The sequence below is a fragment of the Aotus nancymaae genome, unplaced genomic scaffold (genome assembly GCF_030222135.1).
Source record: "Aotus nancymaae isolate 86718 unplaced genomic scaffold, 86718_ANA_hifiasm-v0.15.2.pri h1tg000007l, whole genome shotgun sequence".
Classification (NCBI taxonomy): domain Eukaryota; kingdom Metazoa; phylum Chordata; class Mammalia; order Primates; family Aotidae; genus Aotus; species Aotus nancymaae.
Window position 1 is genome coordinate 38,266,655 of NW_026988418.1, and position 19,033 is coordinate 38,285,687.

The 19,033-nt window shown below is 36.8% G+C and overlaps 1 protein-coding gene across 5 annotated transcripts in view; it reads right to left on the minus strand.

Annotated features, from left to right (window-relative positions):
• Positions 1-19,033, minus strand: part of SLC44A5 (solute carrier family 44 member 5) — a 471,551-nt gene that overhangs the window by 86,970 nt on the left and 365,548 nt on the right. The gene's annotated exons all lie outside the window — the stretch shown is intronic.

The following is a 19,033-nucleotide window of genomic DNA, read 5'->3' on the forward strand; positions in this document are numbered from 1 at the left end:
CAAAGCAATGAAACCATAATGCCCAATTCAAATTTATGATTTCTGTATGATTTTGTGTGGCATTATAAAGGCAAACAATAGCAACTGCAGAGGCAATATGTAATAAAGATTTACCATCAGTGTTGTCTGATAATCTCAGAGCTTAATTGAAATATCAAGTAATCTCAAACTTCATGAAAATTAAGGACTTAATTTTCTATGAAGATGATGGGCTCAAACACATCACCCTAATTTTTTAAGAATTACAAACTTAACTTGACAGATAGACCATAGGACCACAGAGAGTAACATACATCAGGTCAATTAGGAAATGCTCTCTAATGTTAGTTGAATATTTCTGACTTCTCCAATTTGACTAACACAGTTCCTAAAACTCCGGGAAGTATGCTGGTCATCTAATGCTTCCCTCTGAATATGGAAACATATCTCTTTGTCCTTTGCTTCCTTTAACATTTGCCCAGCTATCTCCTTCCTCACATTTATTGGATTTGACATTTCACGTTATAATTCAATCACCCTTATGTATATGGCCTGTGTGACTTGGGAAGATAAAAAAAAATCAATTCCAAATGAGAATTTTAACATGGAAGAAAAATTTTTCTCAGTAATTTTTCTCATTAACCTAAGCCTTCCTTTTTAGTATCTAAGCTCTCACAAAGGTCCCCTTTGTCTAATTCTTTCTCCAATGTCATAGAGGCCAAATTGGTTTCATCTTTTAATACTTTCTTATGAAATCTGACTCATTCGGGTAGCTCTCAGCTGCCATATCTTCCCGTCTCTATTTCCCAGAATAAAGAAAGTGGACTACAAATAAGGCATTTAAATAACAAAGTATTCAATGTATGATGTCTCCAGACTCTATTTTATTACATTCTGCTTCTACATCTTAGTTTGTCATGTTTTAGCTAAACCTAAGAGATTTAATTTTACCTGACTATTTTTCTGTAATATGTTTTTAAAGCTTTATTACAAAATGTCTTATTATTTTTTCTATACAATTATTAATTCAGAAACGAGTACCCAAAGCATTTGGACTGCTAGATTTTCCCTGAGTGAGTCACTTAATTATTTTGAGTCTTGACTTCTAATTTGTTACTGCAAAATGAGTATAATAATACCCAATCCCACAAGAATGTTGAGAATATAAAAGAAGATAATGAAAGTAGAATGACTAACATGGTGTTTGGCATACAATATGGAATCAGTAATATTAGTTCTTGTCTTATTTGGGTTTCCCCAAAAGCAAAATCTAAGACAAGAACTTTGATGCAGGTGGTTTACCTGGGAAGCTTAAGTGGGTACGAGGGAAGGTGAGATGGAAGAGAGTTTTATTCCAGGAAGGGAAGTTTTATTCTAGGAAGCTGAAGTGGGTATGAGGGAGGAGAGACAGAAGGGAGCAAAGCCAATTAAGTGAATGTTAATGAGTGGAATACTGCTGTGGGCAGCTGGGGCTCCATCCCACTGGGAAACTTCTGCAGAACCATGTGGAACATTCCTGTTGGTACGAATTGTAAAACTGCCCACCACAGCTGCAAAAAAACTCAGGTGGGTCAAGAGAAAGCAGGGTCAGGTATCAGCAGCATCTGCTATTGTTTTTGTTCCCTTATTCATCATAAATTAATTAGCTAAAGAATTTAGTAAATGACTTCCCATACTGGAAGTCATACCGATGTGAATTTATGTTAGAGTTCTCAAGAAATACACGAGAAGGGGAGAATAAAGTTTGTAGATGATTTAGCGAACAGGTGAGACTTGAGAAAGACTTTGAAAAATGATTAGGATGTGGACATGTGACTGGAAGTAGGAAAGGATTTATAGATTGAGGAAATAGTATAATAATAAGAGCTTTCATTTATTAATTGCTCAAGGTGTGACATGCTGTGCTAACTTGATTACACCCATTGTCTCAGTTGAGGCTCAGAGCAAACCTAAAGGTAGGTATTACTTTCACCTGAATTGTATAGATGCGGCTCAGAGTTTAATTTACTTCTAAAAATCACACAGCTTTCAGTGAGATAAACAAGGTGTGAACTCATGCTTGTTGCTTGCTTTCTATAGCCTGTGGTTTTAACCACCAAACTAGAAAGGTGATAATGCTTCCTGCGAAAGGATAGAGTAGGAATGAGCTTGTTAACAGGGGTAAAACAAGGACATCACCTAAATAAGGATCAGCAAAATGCTCATAACGTAGGAAAAGAAATGACAGGCAATTTTAGAGCTTTTGCCATTTGGGGAGAAAAGCTTCAAACTTGTGGCAGGGAGTTGGGGTGGAGAGGGAGCGTATCTGATTGGGAGGGATCTGAGGGTCTAGAGATAAAGGAGAGGGATGAAGATGGAAGTGTCAAGAGAAGAATTCTCCTTCTTGACGTTCTAGTTTTGAATTGTAGCAGGTGGTTGTGTTTACTGAGTCGCTGCTACACCTCTCCACACAGCCTCTGGCACAGAAGTTGTGCTGCAGATGGTCTGTGTTTGAGCTGAAACATAGACTTTGAGCTGAAAGCTGCAAAAAGAAGGAAAAAAAGGAGATGGGCAGCAGCCATTATTTTGTCCCTTTTTATAAATTAGGGAGCTTCTGACATTTTATTGCTTTTCTTGGAATTTTTTAATTCATGGAACATACAGAACTGTGCTGTCCAATATGGTATAGACACTATCTATGGGCCTATTCAGCACTTGAAATGGCTTATCCAAATTGGAACATACTGTAAATGTAAAATACACATCATATTTTAAAGACATTATAAACAACAACAAAGAAGAGTATCTTAATTTTTATACTGGTTACATTTTAAATATTTAGTATTTAAGTAAAGAAAATATATTGTTATTAAAATTAATTTCACCTGTTTCTTTTTATGCTCTTAAATGTAGCTATCAGAAAATGTAATCTTATACATGTGATTCACTTTATGTTTCTCCTTGACAGATCTGTTCTAGTAGAAAGAACAGTGTTAAGGGCTTCTTACATAAGGTGACTAAGAGTGCTGTAACATCACCAGTTTGTATGATAGTCATTCTCAAGCACATCATATGCAACACATCCTTTTCATAATAAATATTTTACAATGCCCCTTGTACAGTCTTGAAATAATAGTCACAGATAACATAACTCAGCCACACTCATAATTTCCTTTAAAAAGTCAATAAAATATCCTATGTAATATGAATGAGAAATAATAAAAAGTAATTTATAATTAAATAGTATGCACATCAATATGCAAATGCTCAAATGTGACTAAACTAGGAGTAGTCAAGTGCTTACAGCTATAGGTAGAATCACCAAATGTAGCAGCTTTAAGCGCAGGAGCATACATGTATATTGAATAGGAAAATCAAATACAAGTGTTTTTAATGATATGATTTTCCTAAATGAACAAATTTTAGTAAATTCTAACAATAAAAAAGTAGAATCTTCTTTCAAATTCCCTTGGTGACTTTGCATGACTTATTAAAGTCATGCAAAAATAACTTTTGTTTTATTTATTTTTATATTTTTATTGATACAGTTGTACATATTTTTATGGACATGATATTTTGATACATGTATGCAATTTTTAATGATCAAATCGGGATAATTGGAATATCTATCACCTTGAACATTTTTCTTTTATTTTTGAGACCAAATTTCACTCGTTGCCCAGGCTGGAGTGCAATGGCATGATCTCGGCTCACCATAACCTCTGCTTCCTGGGTTCAGAGATTCTCCTGCCTCAGTCTCCCAAGTAGCTGGGATTACAGGAATGTGTCATCACACCCAGATAATTTTGTATTTTTAGTAGAGATGGAGTTTTCTCTGTGTTGGTCAGGCTGGTCTCGACCTCCTGACCTCAAGTGATCTGCCCGCCTCGGCCTCCCAAAGTGCTGGGATTATAGGCGTGAGCCACTGTGCTCAGCCTGAACATTTTTCTTTGTGTTGGGAACACTACAATTCTTGTCTTCAAGCTATTTTGAAATATACAATAAATTACTGTTAACTACAGTTTCCCCACACTGTCAGATACTAAAATTTATTCCTTTGAATGGCATATTTATACTCCTCAACCAACTTCTTTTCATCCCTTCCTCCCTCATTCCCTTTCCAGCCCCTGCTAACGACTATTCTACTCTCTGTCTTCATGAGATTCACTTTTTTAAGCTTTTGTAATCTCAGAACAGAATTTCCAGATTCACATATGTGAAAACAAGTTTTCATCTACATCACTGGGACATGGGAAAGTCAGGCAGAAAGTGAGGTGTAGAAGTAAGCTACCTTGAAGGCACATCCTCCACCTGACTCAAGCCTTCAGTTGACTGCAGCTTTGGCTTTCATCATGACCACAACTTCATAAAGAACCTGAAGCCAGAACCACCCAACCAAGCCATTTCCACATTTCTGACCATGGAAATTGTGAAATAAGAAATATTTGTTTTTTGAGTTACCAATTTTGAGGGTAATTTACAATGCAGCAATAATAAATTATTATTTAGTTTCTAAAAATCTTTTTTTATTCAGAATTTATCTTATAGCTAAATTTTTTACCCTTTGGCTTATATTTTGCATTAATGTATAGTATCCCCAAAAAGTTTTCTTTTTTTTAACTTATAAAGTGTATTTTTATATGTATGTATGTATGTATTTTTATTTCAATAGGTTTTGGGAGAACAAGTGGTGTTCAGTTACATGGATAAATCCTCTAGTGGAGATTTCTGAGTTTTTGGTGTACCTGAGCTGTGTACATTCTACCCCATGTGTAGTCTTTTATCTCTCAACTCCTCCCACTTTTTCCCTAGAGTCCTCAAAGTATGTTGTATCATTTATATGCCTTTGCATCCTCATAGCTTAGCTTCCAACTATAAGTGAAAACATACGATGTTCGGTTTGGCATTCCTGAGTTACTTCTCTTTGAATGATGGTCTCCAATTCCATCCAAGTTGCTGCAAATGCCATTATTTCATCCTTTGTTATAGCTGAATAGTAGTCCATGTTATATATAAAACACCTTTTCTTTATCTATGTTGATTGATAGGCATTTGAGCTAGTTCCATATGATATGGTGTGGACCTGTGTCTCCACTAAAGTCTCATCTTGAATTGTAATCTGAATTATAATCCTCATGTGTTGGAGGAGGGATCTTGTGGGAGGTGATGAGATCATGGGGCAGTTTCTCCATGCTGTTCTCATGATAGTGAGTGAGTTCTCATGAGATCTGATGGTTTTATAAGGGACTTTTCTCCGCTTCACTCTGCATGTTTCCTTCCTGCCTCCATGTGAAGAAAGATGTGTTTGCTTCTCCTTCTGCTGTGATTGTAAATTTCCTGAGACCTGCCCAGCCATGCTGAACTGTGAATCAATTAAGCCTCTTTCCTTTATAAATTACTCAGTCTTGGGTGTGGCCTTTTTAGCAGCATGAGAACAGAATAATACAGTAAATTGGTACCAGGAGTGGGGTGCTGCTATAAAGATACCCAAAAATGTGGAAGTGACTTTGGAACTGTGTAATAGGCAGAGTTTGGAACAGTTTGGAGGGTTCAGAAGAAGACAGGAAAATGTGGGGCAGTTTGGAACTTCCTAGAGACTTGGAGGGCTCAGAAGACAGGTAGATGTGAGAAAGTTTGGAACTACTTAGAAATTTGTTGAATGGCTTTGACCAAAATGCTGGTATGATATGGACAATGAAGTCCAAGCTGAGATGATCTCAGATGGAAATGAGGAACTTCTTGGGAACTGGAGCAAGATGACTCTTGCTATGCTTTAGCAGGAAGAATGGTAGCATTTTGCCCCTGCCCTAGAGATCTGTGGAACTTTGAACTTGAGAGAGATGGTTTAGGGTATCTGCTGGAAGAAACTGTTAAGCAGCAAACTTTCAAGAGGATGCAGAGCATAAAAGTTTGGAAAATTTGCAGCCTGACAATGCAATAGAAAAGAAAAACTCATTTTCTGGGGAGAAATTCAAGCCTGCTGCAGTAATTTGCTTAAGTATCAAGCAGCCAGATGTTAATCACCAAGATAATGGGGAAAATGTCTCCAGGGCATGTCAAAGACCTTCAAGGCAGCCCCTCTGATCTCACGCTCAAACCCTAAGAGGGAAAATGGTTTTCTGGGCTGGGTCCAGGGCCTCCCTGCTGTGTTCAGCCTAGGGACTTGGTGCCCTGCATCCTAGCCACTCGAGCTATGGCTAAAAGGGGGTAGAATATAGCTCAGGCCATTGCTACATAAGGTGAAATTCCCAAGCCTTGGCAGCTTCCATATGGTGTTGGTCCTGTGGGTACACAGAAGATAAGAATTTAGGTTTGGGACTCTTCATCTAGATTTCAGAGGATATATGGAAATGCCTGGATGTCCAGGCAGAAGTTTGCTTCAGGTGTGGAACCCTCATGGAGAACCTCTGCTAGGGCAGTGCAGAAGGGAAATACGAAGTCAGAATCCCCACACATAATTCCTGCTGGGGCACTGCCTAGTGGAACTATGAGAAGAGGCCCACCATTCTCCAAATCCCAGAATGGTAGGTCCACTAACAGTTTGCATAATGCAACTGGAAAAGGCAGAGACACTCAATGCCAACCAGTGGAAGTAGCTGGGAAGGTGGCTATACCCTGACAAATCATAGGGGTTGGACTTCCCAAGACCATGGAAGCCCAAATCTTGCATCAGCATGATCTGGATGTGAGACATAGAATCAAAGGAGATCACACTTTTGAAACTTTAAGGTTTAATGATTGCCCTATTGGATTTCAGACTTGCATGGGACCTACAGCCCCTTTGTTTTGGCCAATTTCTTATATTTGCAATCAGTGTATTTACCCAATGCCTGTATCCCCATTATATCTAGGAAGTAACTAACTTGCTTTTGATTTTACAGGCTCACAGGCAGAAGGAACTTGCCTTGTCTCATATGAGACTTTGGACTTGGACTTTTGGGTTTGTGCTGAAATTTGTTAAGACTTTAAGGAACTGTTTAAAAGGCATAATTGTATTTTGAAAGTGAGAAACACAAAAGATTTGGGAGGGGCAGAGGTAGAATAATATGGTCTAGTTCTGTGTTCCTACCAAAATCTCATCTTGAATTATAATTGAATGTAATCCCCATGTGTTGTGGGAGGAACCTCATGGAAAGTCACTAGATCACGGATGCAGTTCCCCTGTGCTGTTGTTGTGATAGCGAACAGCAAGTGAACCATATAGATCATGAGATCTAACAGTTTTATAAGGGGCTTTTCCCCCCTTTGCTCTGCAGTTCTTCTTCATGCCACCATGTGAAGAAGAATGTGTTTGCTTCCCCTTCCACCATGATTATAAGTTTCCTGAGGCCTCCCCAGCCATGCCGAACTCTGAGCAAATTTTTCTTTCCTTTATAAATTACCCAGTCTCAGGTATGTTTCTATTAGCAATATGAGAGTGGACTAATACATCATATTTTTGCATTTGCTAATCGAGCGACCGTAAACGTGCATCAGTTCTGGTAGTATAGGAAGGATACAAGTTTCCCCTAGGATTGCATGGATAAATATTCAGGTTTCTCAGGAGCTGGGCAGGACCGTGGAGCTTCCAAGAGATTATGTCCTTTGTCTTCAAAGGTTTTCAGCTGCCTCACAGAGCCTACAGCAGCAAGCCCTAAACAAACTTTCATGCTTGAAGGAAATAGTTTCACCATCTTCTTTTTTCAAATTAAATATTCATAATAATTAGAAAACACACCTTTTTAATTTATTATGTGTTAAGCTTATAGCTACACTTTCTAGGATTTTGTATTTTTCAGTCCTTACTGTATGATTTAACACAGAGACCCTAAGCTTGATTTAAAATATTCCTTAAGGCCTAAACCATTACACAGTATCTGATATTTATTTACCTTAGTTCTTAAAGTAAACATGAAAAGCTTTATATTTAAATTCCAGTCTAGAATATGATCAACCTCCCTTTCATTCATTCACACTGAATTGTCAATTGTCACATTTCTATTTATTCAGTCATTCATTCATTGAATAAATGATATAGGCACACATAAACTCTAAAGATATAGAGATGAATACATCTCATATTTAGTATAATACTATTTCTTAACACATTCTTCCTAAGTAAAGTATATATGATACTGATTGTCAGTGCAGAGGGAAGATAAGTTCTGAAGATTGTTAGTATATTCTCTCAAGTTCAACCAAGTCATGGCCTCAATTTCAGTTGCTCTTGAAGTTGTTGTCTCTATGCTCGAACAAATAAAAGCAGCCTCTGTCACCTTGGCTGCAGCAACAGATCTAACAAATGCTTCCTCCTTTTTCTAATAAGTAGATAACCTTAGGGGCATTTGCTTTTACCTGGCTAGGATAGTACTGCATCTTCACTTTCTTCCCTCATATATGACCTTCTAGCTCTTTGCCACAATTTAGTCTACAGGGTTTTGATAATAATCTTACTCCACATGATACCACACAGATTCCTTACATTCACAGCATCATGCTGATAAGATCTGGGGAATAGTGGTTAGCATATAATCCACGCCTTACAAAGACACATGTGTGCTAATGAGTAGGAGAAAAATCTCATGACAGTACAGGAGTCTTCCACCTCAGTAAAGTTTCTGAGGGATCCAGTAGTTACGTCTCCTCCAAAGTGAAAGATAAGTTACTGCAGCTTACATTTTCTGCAATTAAAAGGGGCACAAGACTAGTTGCCAGATTTGAGTAGAACTCAGAGAAATAAAATACTTTTCAGATAATTCAGGCTACTGTACAAACAGGTATGCCACTGGGTCTAAAATACTTGTTGGAGAGCAAAATACTTTATGGGGCCTGTGGTAAATGCCTATTAGAGAGTCACAGTAGAGGTCTCTAGGGTGTTGGAGAAAAATCCATGTTTTTTTTCTTTTTTTTTTTTTTTTTTTTCAGAAATGACTATTCTTCTTTTGAAAAATAGCCCCTTGGCCCTGAATGATCCCTCAATGATATGAGCTTCCCATCATGATGTTTAATGGATACTACTTGGCCCATCAAACTTAAAGGTGGTTGTGCCCAGCAGCACTCCACTCTCAATGGAAATGACATATTCCTACAATGCTTCAGAAGGTCATAAAGGCTCAAGAAAGTTACAGAAGAAGAATTCTTACAATATATTAACTACTGATGTCAATAGGTATGTGTTAGAGAAACACATACATGAAAAGGTCCCTTTGATCATGGGAACTTAATTATGGAAAGGTCCCTTTGATCAGTTGACTGAGAAGGAAAAAAATTAAACCAGATTTATAGATGGCTGTGGAGGATCTGTTGGCATTAATTAGGGTAAATTTTTCTGGTTGTCTACTTTGACTGGAAGAGTAGAAGATCTGAATCATTTAGTCTATTCATAGATAGAGGCCAATGATTTGGCTACATTGTCATGGACTAGAAAAGAAAAATATTAGACAGTCAATGGCCAAGAAGTTTGAGAAATAACTTTAAGGATTGATCTCTAAATGGACCCAAGATATGAAGATATTTATGTCTCATGTGGCTGCTTAGTGAAGCCCCTGCTGTAGAGGTAGTTTTCAATAATCAAGATGGAAAACCACCTGTTCAATGACTTTGTGAAAAAGTAACCATGATAACAGGGATGAAGATTACGTGTAGGTTTTGATAACATGGACTTGTACTCACAAAAGATGACCTGGCTTCTAACAATGTGTATGCAACAAATTTATCAGCAGAGATTATCAACACTGAAACCCCATTCACCCAGAAGTAGCTGGCATAATGGAATAGAATATCCTCCTGAAGAGCCAGTTATATCTTCTGGTAGGACACAATAACTTTGGAGGCTGAGGAGCTGTTTTCTAGAGTATGGCAGGGTCCTAGCAGGAAACATGTTAAACTTATATAGAATAACTGAATAGAGTTAAATAAAGGAAATATTCATAAAGGTATGAACAGAGTAAAGGGAAATAAGCAGGAGTTGACGTATAACCTGGAGGTTGGCACCAGTAGGGAGCCGTTTCCACCCCTAGGCCTGAAGAGGCACAGGAGGAGTAACCCAAATCCAGGAGGAGAAGCTAAACGGAGAGAGCTCACTGACAGCACTGACAGGAGCAGAAGCCTTAGGTAGAGAGCCAACCTGTTATGACCCATCAGCAAGAGAGCCAGAGGAAGGAATTCTGCAAACTCATATTCCTACACTCCAATCTCACCAAATTAGAAGCAGAGGACAAGAGAGCCATTTGGTGTAACCCATAAATGCCAGCTCCCAGGGGACAGAGCAGGATGAGGAGAATAAGGAATAGATTTGGAGGGGAAAATGAAAAATGCCCATCCCATATTCCAAACAAGTGATCAGCCTATTCAAGAGTGGGACTTCAGATATATAAGCAAGACATTCAGCACTTCATTTAAAAACGATATAAGGTTTTCAGACTTTCTTTAATCAGAATTCACTGCCACATGAAACAGCAACAGTATAAAGAAGGAAGACACACCTAAATTTCAAAGTCTATGAATTGGAAGGAGAGTAGGATGTAAAAGATGGGACAAAGCATATCCTTAAAACAGATTTGTAAAAAATAGACACAGAATTGAAGACAGCAGAAAAACAACTAAATTACCAAGAAATGAAAGTAGGCTTTTTATAACACCTGGTTTTTTTTTGTTTTTTAGCATTTTACTTTTTGCTGATTATTTTAAGATACTTATTTTTCCTGATTATTCTAAATAGATGTTAGACCACCACTATTCAATATTTTATTTAAGATTTTAATTGACATTAGCAGACAGGTTTTTGTTTTCATTTTTTAGGTAAGGAAGTAGGTGAAATAATGAGGACAGGAATTTATGGTTTTTTTCTTTCATTCATTGTACAAATAATTTCTTTATTTATTCATTCTACAAATATTTTTTGAGTCCCTCCTCATTGTCAGCACCAAGCTAGACCCTGGGAATATAATGGGCCCTTGCTCTCCCAAAGCCTACAGTCTGTTGGGAGAGATAGATTTTAATGAATTAACTGCACAAATGTAAAATTCCAATTCTGACAAGTGCTACAAAGAAGTAATATGTGGCATGAAAAGCATGATTCTTAAAGGCAAACGATCAAATGAGGGAGGTCAGGGATGATGTCTCTGAAGAAAAGATGCAGGAGCTGAGACCTAAAAAATGAACAGAGGCCCAAGAGGCTTCCAGTACGTGAACAACATGGATAAAGGGCCTCTGAGGGGTGCTAGTGTGATGGGTACTGAGGACAGAAAGGAGACCAGTGTGGTGCTTACACAGAAGGCAGGATGAAGTGTAGTTTCAGATACGGAAGGAGAGGTAACATGTTAGGATTTTCTATGATGAACTACAGGCAGATTTTTTTAGATGTCAGTGTCAGCTGTGAATTCCATGGTAGAGGTTCTGTTCTGGTAGGTCCTTGTCTTCCTATTCAAATTTTCTTGGAAGAGGTCGAGGCCACCACCTATTCAGTGTTTCTGGTCTTGGTCTTTACTTGCTTAACTGTGGTTTTATAATTGGTCACATCTCTTTACTTTATATGAAGCGGCTCTCAGGGTTCCTAAAAATTGACGCAATGTATTATATCTGAAAATGTTACACTTAATACTCATTAACATCTACTAGTAAAAAACACTTTTTGAGAGACCCACAAATCCTTTGAGGTTTTTCTGGCCAAATCATGAAACATTCCCTAAAATAATTTTATTTACTCCATAGCTCAAGCATTAACTGAAGGAAAGAAAACCAACTATTTAGGTGTGGATTATGATAAAGAACTCACTTCCCTTTTTAGTCTGTACATAATAGAGGCTAATTTTTTAATTACTGAAAATTAACAATGACACTGCAGCAAAGTGACCCATATCAGTCTCAGAGGGGCAAGACTGAAGATAAGAGATTGATGATCTTTGACTGCCGAAGAATACCTGCCTTTCATTTATCCCCAAAGTGTTCTTGGATACTCGCCGTTTTAAGCCTAACTCAGCGTGGAATTAAAAGAGGTGGGAGGAAAAGGAGGAAGGGAAAAGCATTGGATGAGGCTCATGGGGTTCCAGTCTGCCCCCTCTCTCAGTAACCTTCATTACTTAATCCTCATTCATTGTCTTTATTTAATAAAATGCAGTATAGTACAGTGTTCAAGAGCACAGGCTCTAGAATTAAACTACCTGGGTTATGTTGGTGAATAAAACCAATACAAATTTGGCTCAATCATCTTTTTTCTTCATTATCTCATTGCTTTAGAATAACTTTAAAACACCACTTTAAGTGAACCTGACTCACGTTTGTGCATGTGCACATGTGTGTCTGTGTGTATAAAAGAGAAAGAGAAGAGAGAAGAGGAATGATTTGTAAAATAATTCTTTTAGGGAAATTCATAGTAGATAACCAAAGATTGGTAAGAGATGGTGAAAAATTTATTTAGGCGAATTATCCTTTCACTTATATCAAGGAAATGCATGTTTCCGAAGTACCAGGAGCGAGCATTATTATTTAACATTGTCTCTCATTTTCAAACATTTGCAAAGCATGTTCTTGTGCTCTAGGGTTGAGTCAGAAGTTGCACCCACTTAAAAGCCTTCTGTCAAGGAGAAAATGTGACTAGACCAACTGCTTGCACTGACACTTAAAAATTAACTGCAAATCTGTTTGGGGCAGGAAAGGCATTCCCTAAACACTTGCTGGTTGGGAATGTTGGCTTTCGAATCATTACTTTGTATCCCTTAAAGGTACATTTTAACTGTTTTAATATGTGAGGAACAGGCCTGCCAAATTGTGCTTATGGCTTTTTAACACAAGCAATTTACAAATGCAATGAAGCAGATAATAGGACACATGATACCGAATTTGAAAATCTGTGTTGATGACACCACTGCTATAGAAACATTTTTGGAAGCAGCCCTGTATCCTGTTGCTTAGATAAGAAAAATGTTGTTTATCATTTCACAGGTGGCCTCTTCCATCCAATGGTGACTTTTGGGTCATGTCCTTGAAACCAATTCAGTCCCTCTCATGATAACAATACTCCACTTAAAATTATCTAGAATGCATGCATTCAACAAAATAAAGCAAACAGTAAAAAACTCACTCAATACTAAAAATTCTGCCCAAGTAATAGTGAAAATTAAATGCTTTCTTTTTAAAATGAAGACTTCCAAAATAAAAGGAAGTATAGGTTTGTAATTTAATTTGTAAACATTTATATATTTGTAAAGAATGCAAAAGAACATTTAATACTGATTCTGGTTATAAATATAAGGATGCAGTTTTCATTAAGAAAAGTTTACTAGAATAATTTAAAAATCAATAGAACTGGAATTTTTAAAAATTCTTACTTTTTAATTGGGAGATATGATTTTACTTGACTAAAACAATGTTTCCAAGCTGTGTTCTGATAGGCTCACTTTAGTTCCAAAGTAGATTAACAGCACAGTGTAATTTCCTGTTATAGTCATTCCCAATTGCCAATTTCCTCTTGCAATGAATATTGTGGTAACACCACCAAGCTCCCAAATTAGAACAACAGGATGCCTAGTGAGGTACAGATGGCTATTATAAAAGAGACAAGAGATAAGTATTGAGGAGGTGTGGAGAAAAAAGGGAACTCTTGCACACTGTAAGTAGGAATATAAATTAATATGGCCATTATGACCAACAGCATGGAGGTTACTCAAAAAATTAAAAATAGAATTACCATCTAACCCAGCAGTTCCACATCTGGATATTTGCCCAAAAGATTTGAACTCAGTATATTGAAGAGTTATCTGTACTCCCATGTTCACTGCAGCATTATTCACAATAGCCAAGATTTGGAATCAATTTAAGTATCTATCAATAGTAGAATAAAGAAATTATACTCTGTGTGTGTGTGTGTACATACATATACATATACACACAAAATGGAATATTTTTAAGCCTTAAAAAGGAAGAAAATCCTGCCAAGTTGTGACAACATGGATGAACCCAGAGGCCATTATGCTAAGTGAAATAAACCAGCCATAGAAGAAAAATATTGCATGATCTCCTTTATATGTGAAATCTTAAATATTCCAACTCATAGAAGCAGAGTAGAATGGTAGTGCCAAGATCTGGGGGTCGGGTGGGAGAAATTAGGAGATAATAGATAAAGGATATGAACTTTTAGTTTTAAGATGAATAAGTTCTAGAGCTCTGATTTACAGCATTAACTATAGTTAATAATGTATTGTATTCTTGAAATTTGCTAAGAGAATATATCTTAAGTGTTATTTCCAAACTCATACTGCCTTACAAAGAGAGGTAACTAAGTCAGGTGATACATATGTTAGCCTGACTGTGGAGATCATTACACAAGGATATACATATAGTAAAATACCAGGTTGTACACCTTAAATACATACTTTTTAAAATTTGTCAATCATACCTCGTAAAGCTAAAAAATTAAATTAAAATGTATATTTATGTGTTTACTTATTAGTAAGAGAAACTGTTCACTACTTCTTTGTATGGACAAAATGAAAAAGTCATCTCGGAATTATCTTGGTTCTTCAAAAGGTCACTAGTGACTTCCCCTAGTTGTGAAAATATGCTTTCTTTCTTCCTCATGTTTGTTGGGATAGAGGAAGACCAATTTGCTTTAAGAGAAGGAAGAGATAAGATCTCAAACTTTTCTCCCTGAGATTTTAATTTAGGATAGATCAGATTGACCCTGAACTAGGTTTGCTGGACAAAAAGGATAAAAATACCCTCAAAAGAAAGAGGAAGACACTAAGCTGGTGTCCTAGGCTTAAAAGCAGGGCCTAAGAGTAAGGGCTGGTTCTGATCAAGCAAGAGCCAGTTTGGATGCAGCCATTCTGACCCTTGTCATGCTTTGGGGACCAATGGTTGAAATATTGCTGAAAGACTTAAAAAGCAATAGTCTTGGATTGGGAAGCTACTACAGTAGTGGGAAGATTAAGATAAGCAATGGACTATGAAATGATCTAAATGGCACAACTAAAATGTCAGATCTTGAGAACACTACAAAGTCTTTCCACCTAGAAACTGGAAATACGATTGCTCCCTCCTTGGTGTCTTGGGAAAATTTAGGTCAGGAAAGAATGTGATATGCTAGATTTCCTTAAGTACTAAATGGAAAAATAGATGTTACTGTATTATTGCCCCCAAACAATGAACATATACTTTAATATCAGAAATGATGGGGTCAATTTTGACTATTATTAACTATTTTGTTTATTCCCTACCTTATTCTATGAAGGATTAAGGCTGAATATGAAAATTTAGCCCTATGTAATTATGTAAACTTCTTTCTTCCTCTACTTGATATTTTCAGATTTGTCTCCAGTCAAGCCATGATGCCATTCCTTTAATCCTTTGTACTGCTCTATAAATTACCTGCATGTCAAGGCTCATTACTGCTCTGCTTTGGCTTGGTTCATTTCTCTATTAAGGAAGCAATCACAAGCCTGATCATATTCAAGAGGAAAAGACTTCAGATTCTACTTCTCAATGAGAAAAATGACAAAGAATTTGCAGCCATGTATTAAGGGTGCCATAGTCCACCCTCTAGCCAGTTTTTTTTTTTCTTTTCTTTTCCTCTTTCAAGATCCCCCAGAAACTTCATCCAATTACCTCATCAGGCTCAGGCTTAAGGTCTAGATCTCATCACCTAAGTCAGGTCCAAGTGTGGACAAGGCTCAGAAGGGTTAGCTACTCTCCTAAGGATGATTTCTTTAGCTAGATCATTGAATTGATTATGTACATTTCCAACTTCCCTCATTACCACAGCAAAAGTGATGCCAGATTTTTAACCACTACAGCAAGGTGCCCTTCCCTCCTGCTTCCAATCACATTTTGCTCATTTTCTTCCAAACTCACCGACAGCCTCTTCAAAATCCACTGGGTTTCTGAACACCACCTGGTCTCAAAATGAATGCCTGTATAGCAGGTTTGTGAAGCCAGCATCCCACTTTCAGGTACCAAATTTTGTTCTGCTTATCTATTGTTGTACCCCCAAACTCACTGGCTTTATATAACAATTTTTAATTTTGCTCATGATTTTGGGTGTCAGGAATTTAGGGAAAGGCTTAATTCTCCCTTGGGATCTCTCATACAGTCAAGTGTTGACTGGGGCTTCAGAAAACCCAACTGGACTGATTTATCCCTGGGAGCCCAACTGAGCCTGTTGGCCAGGACTCCTCCATGTAGCTGCTATACATAGCTTGGGCTTCTCACAGCATGGTGACAGAGTTCTGGTCTTGTTTGCATTAACTTTCTTGTTAACTTCTTACTTTCTCAGCTAATAGAGATAATTACTCTGGGAAAGGTTAAAAAAACAAAACCAAAACAAACTTTGGATCCTAACTTCAAGCACTTCCTAAGTAAATACAATAATGAACTAAATCACCCAAAGAGTAATCCATTTAAAAAGAAAACAAAATAAGAATTATTTATTTATTTATTTACTTATTTATTTTTGAGACAAAGTCTGGCTCTGTCACCCTGGCTGGAGTGCAGTGGTGTGATCTCGGCTCACTGTAACACCCACCTTCCAGGCTCAAGCCATCCTCCCACCTCAGCCTCCCAAGTAGCTGAGACTACAGGAGTACATCATGACACCTGGCTAATTTTTGTATTTTTTGTAGAGACAAGGTTTCACCATGTTGCCCAGGCTGGTCCCAAATTCATGAACTCAAGCAATCAGCCAGCCTCAGCCTCCTGAAGGGCTGGGATTACAGGTGTGAGCCACTGCCACCACGCCTGGCCATAAAAATGTATTGAATGTTAAAATTGTGCTATTCTTGTATACTTAATGATAGCAAAAGTATAGCAAAGAATAATTTGCATAATGAATATTCCCATTTTTTTCTAGTTAGTACAATAATTGAATAGTAACCATGACCAAAGTAGGACAAAAGAAGGCTATTATCATAAAGGTTAGTTTGATCTTTCAAGATTTGATTACTTCTATCCAGACTCCACTTTATCCATTTGAACAGAGGTTCTGCTGTCATCAATCAAATGTTAAGTGTCTCTGTTGCATTCAAGTGTTACCCTAGCTGGCCATATTCTACATAAAGGGCATTTTTCTTAGCAGATTTTGTAAAAAAAAAAAGAAAGTATCTTCCATGGAAAAACTTTATGAAAAGATCATAGATGAAAGTTAGGGCCGGGCACGGTGGCTCACGCCTGTAATCCTAACACTTTGGGAGGCTGAGGTGGGTGGATCACCTGCGGTCAGGAGTTCAAGACCAGCCTGGCCATCATGGTGAAATCCCATCTTTAAAAAAAAAAAAAAGAAAGGTAAGTCTACAAAGGCACTAATCTAATAAAGTTGACAAAAGGCATCAAAATACCTGTAACACATCAGTGAAACTGACTTAGCATCATATTTGCTCAAATGAAGGTATATATTCTTTCATGATAAAAAAAATCCTTAACACTTCCAGTAACTTCTGCCATAGTTTCCCCTCATGCTTTTTTTAGTCCAATATTAGATATATTAAAAGAATTAAGTTTATCTTGGAATGAAGCCAGTAAGGCTATTTATAGTACAGGGATGGAAAAAGGTATGTAGTGAATTTGGTGAGTCACTCATTTTAATCAGTGGCATTGGGATTAATCTGGAGACATCACCGAATTAATCTATTCAATATAGTTTTTTTAAATTGAGTAATATTTATCTGCCAATTTCCTTATGTAAATTAAGACATTTACAAACTGAATTTGGAGTTCTGGAACAAAAAGGCAAATTTCTTATCTTGCTGCTGAGAAAATGATGGCATATACTCCTTTGTTTTGTCTACAGGATAGTGGCAATGGTTTTTCCTGCTCTGTATAAAGACATAAAACATTTTTCTGTGGACTGCATCACATTGGCTTTGAGATACAGAGGAGAGACTTATTTAATGAAGGAATAAGGCCTCCTAGTGAAAAGATTCTGGTCACAAGATGAGATCTTTGTGAAGTTCCTGCATGTAGTCAAACTTTAATAACTCAAATTATGGGTCGCCACGGAAATAATATATAAATTACATTGAAAAGAAATGTATTAAAATTAAGAATAACTAGGTTATACAATGATAGCAAACAAATTACTACCCAAACCTATTATGCAGCATTATTGATACAGTTAAGTATTACTTCATTTACTCCTCACAATAGCCCTGAAAGGCAGGTGATGTTTTCACACCTTCCAGGTAAGAAAACAGGTTGAGAAAGTAACCCAAGTCCATCAAAAAAATAATGAAACTCTGGATCTGCCTGATTCCAAATCTTTTGCTTATATAACAAATTTTAATTCTATGATGAAGAGTAAAAACAAACAAAAAAATTATATTGATAAGAAATATGTGACCCAAAGTGAAACTAAAATTCTATTATTTTGTACAAGAAAATTTATTTTATTATATTGGAGATTACATATTGTACTACAACTTCATTAATGTTTAGAAGTTAAAATACTTTAATAACAAAAGAATGTTCTGAAGGTCTTAGAAGAGTATACTTAGTTTTGTGGTTTATGCTCTATTTTTCTCTCCCTGCCTATTTTCCTGTCTTAATTTTTTGAATTTTCCAGTTCTGTGTAGTTTTGGCACAGCAATATTGAGATTATCTTTTGGAAATGACTTAATTGGTGTTCTGAAAGTATTTCTCTTATTGGAAGATAATACTGAAGAGCAGGGAAAAATATTTTTCATTGTTTCCCAGCTAGGGTATAACTTTCTTTCTGCTAGTACATTCTATCCACATTGACTACGTGCCATTAATTATTGGTACTAGCTAATAGCTGACTTTCACAATCTTTACTCTAATAATAACATATTAAAGTTTCCTAAGTCATAATTTAAAGGACAGAACCTATGTTTCTGGGGGAAAAAATGTTTAATCCATTTGTATACAATTGTGTAACCTTTTTACAAAACATATTCACACTAGTTCCTTTGGTAGTTTTAAAAAAAATCCAAATAGGCCAGGAGTGGTGGCTCACACCTGTAATCACAGCACTTTGGGAGGCTGAGGTATGTTTATCATGAGGTCAGGAGATCAAGACCATCCTGGCCAACATGGTAAAACCTCATCTCTACTAAAAAAATACAAAAATTAGCTGGGCGTGGTGGTGCAT